Genomic DNA, 2,696 nt, shown 5'->3' on the forward strand with positions numbered 1-2,696 from the left:
GGACTTGTCCAATTCCGACGGTCCCTGAACTATATCCCTGTGTCGAACTATTGCCGGTGAATTCCTTTCTGTTAGATTTTGTTTTCAGATAGACATCGTTACAAATGATGTCTAGGATAAACCAACAATTTCCACTGTTTTCAGATCGGCCCTATTGATTTATTTAACTTATCGATGCTCTTGCAAAAACTATATTGATGATTGGGTTCATTGCCAATCGCACACCTTCAACACGCCTATACAAAATACTTTATAGATTTATGAATAGAAATATTGATAATTTATTCTCAAAAGAGGTAAAAGGGTAAAAAGAATAAAAATATTTACTTTCATTTTTTATAATTTTTTACATTTGTAAAATAATTTCAATATTAGAAAACAGTCGGTAAGGAAAACGCACAAATTTGACAACCATGTGAGGATAGCTAACCTAATGTGTAATCTCATGTTGTACAAAAAAAAATTATAATAAAAAACTACACTTTTTATCACAGTTTTCAATTTTTTCGTCAATCGAAGTTACGGACGAAGGAGGGGTTATCTAAGATTGTAGTGGAGTTGATCTGATGAACCATGACAGTGGGATGTGCAGAAAGTGATGATGGAATGTTTTGTAATTGGTTTTCAATATTCCTGAAAAAAAGGGAGGTTTGATATATGAAAAGGAAGATTAACAAATATTCTTTGAGAATTTGATTGGATCACCAAATAGACTTGAAAATCGTGAAGACGTGAAAAAGCTGGAAAGAGTAAGATGGTTCTGCACTAGATGGAAATGAAAATTGACTCTTCCAAAACCAGTTGTATGCTATTCACTAAGCGTAGGCCCCTGCTCTCCCACAATATATTACTCAAGGGGAAGTCGGTTAAGTGGTTAAGAACTGTGAGGTATCTAGGGATCACTCTTGATACCAAATTGAATTTTGGTGCACACACAAGAAATCTTGTAGTCAACCGGAAGCGGCTATACGAACACTTTTCCCATTGCTCAGAAAGGAGTCTGGCATGAGCCATGTCCAGCATGGAATTTTACCTGTAAAACAAATCTCAATAAATTACAGGTAATTCAAAATAAATTTCTGCGGCTAGTCACTGCCTCTCCTAGATATTATAAATTGACAGACCTAACGAGCGAGCTAACATGGGTAGAGGAGGAAATTCACGATGAGGTCTGCAAATTCTTTCGGCGTATGAGTTCTCCTCAAATCCCATTTGCAGATCCATAGGTGGATAAATGAATTAATACAATGATGTACGTAATATAGAAAGTTTAAGTTTATTCAAAGTACTTGTACTCACTCAAAGTGTGTGTTTTCTGTGTAGATGTGTCACGTTTTTGTCGTGTTAGTATTATTAAGTTATAAATGTTTTTTTGTTTATATGTTTGATTTTGAAGTGGGGAAGGAAGTAAGGATAGAAACCATTTTTCTATGACGAGGCGGCTTCTGTGAGGTAAAAGGGGCCAACAATGGGAAAAAAAGGGTAGTGGTTTGTCGTTCCAGCTTAGTTTTCGTTTCAGGATTATTACAAACGGGATTTCAGAGAAAAGAAGGATACATTTTTGGGGATTTCGACTATGTAGAAATTGTTTGATGTGTGTAGTGTAATGATTATTTTTTATGGTGTATTATATATTTTATGTACTATTTATATCGAATTTAATTTATGATATTAGCGTAGCTGCGGCTGAGTTTACATGTGTTCTAATTAATGCTGTTTTTATTTCAGTTTATATCAAACATTTCTAAAAAGTTACGTTTATTTTTGTTTTGTTCTGTGATTAATATTTTTGGAATGTTAAATTCGAAATAGTCTCTGTTTTCAAAATGGTTGGTTGCCAGTGCTGTCGGATTTTGTCTAGGTTTTTTGCAATCATAAATATGTTGTTTTTACACTCTTATCTAGATATTGGGATGTAATTCCGATATATGTTGATGTACAATTTATACAATTGATTTTGCAAATTATATCAGACTTATTTATTACAGATATGTGATCTTTAATTTTGGAAAAAAGGGGGTAAAATATTTTTATAATTTTTCCAATAATAAATAAATTTTGTAATGTTTTTCTAAATAATATTGTTTGGTTAAAAGAATGAGATATGTTTAACAATTTTTGAATATTTTCTTTTAGTGTTTTCTTAAGGGTTAATTTGTTACACTACTCGATAACTGGTGAATTGAGCAGATGAGCTAACATTCCAGCTGTCATGACGTTGAGTGCCAGTGGAGCGGAGTGCAATAAGGATTGGGGAGGGCCATACGAGCAATAAGGGCGAACATGAACTCTCCCAGAGGGGATTGTACCTGCCTCGAGTGCAGTTCTGTTTTCAAAATTGCTGAAAAACCTTTACGTTCAAAAGGGGGCGGATTAATTGGAACAATTCCACGGGGCTCGGGCTCCACACCTGCGGAGGTGGATGTTCAAAAACAGGCACGTTAAACAAATAACGATTTTGTAAACACAACATCAAAGCGGTCTGGGAAAATAAAAATGGATTTCCATTAGAAGAGTAAGCGTGTAAATAGTTGTTTCAATGGCACTAACAGAAAAAACAACACTACAGGGCAAACATTTGCTCTCGGCAGGTGTACAAGTTTGTGTATCCTTTTATAATCCTTTTGTTATTATTGTGTTTAAAGACCTACAATAGATATGGCACAAAAGCAATCTGGTAAACTAACTTTCTTGCC

At 34.3% G+C, this 2,696-nt stretch overlaps 1 long non-coding RNA gene across 1 annotated transcript; it reads right to left on the bottom strand.

The window, feature by feature from the left end:
* Positions 1 to 424: 424 nt before the first annotated feature.
* Positions 425 to 1,312, bottom strand: LOC106662115. Its single transcript, XR_001339831.2, has 3 exons — positions 1,125 to 1,312; positions 706 to 1,033; positions 425 to 633 (listed from the first exon to the last, which is right to left on the bottom strand). It is a non-coding gene; the product is annotated as an uncharacterized LOC106662115 (long non-coding RNA).
* Positions 1,313 to 2,696: the final 1,384 nt, after the last annotated feature.

This window comes from Cimex lectularius, unplaced genomic scaffold (genome assembly GCF_000648675.2).
Source record: "Cimex lectularius strain Harlan isolate CLEC.00 unplaced genomic scaffold, Clec_2.1 scaffold132, whole genome shotgun sequence".
Classification (NCBI taxonomy): Eukaryota; Metazoa; Arthropoda; class Insecta; order Hemiptera; family Cimicidae; genus Cimex; species Cimex lectularius.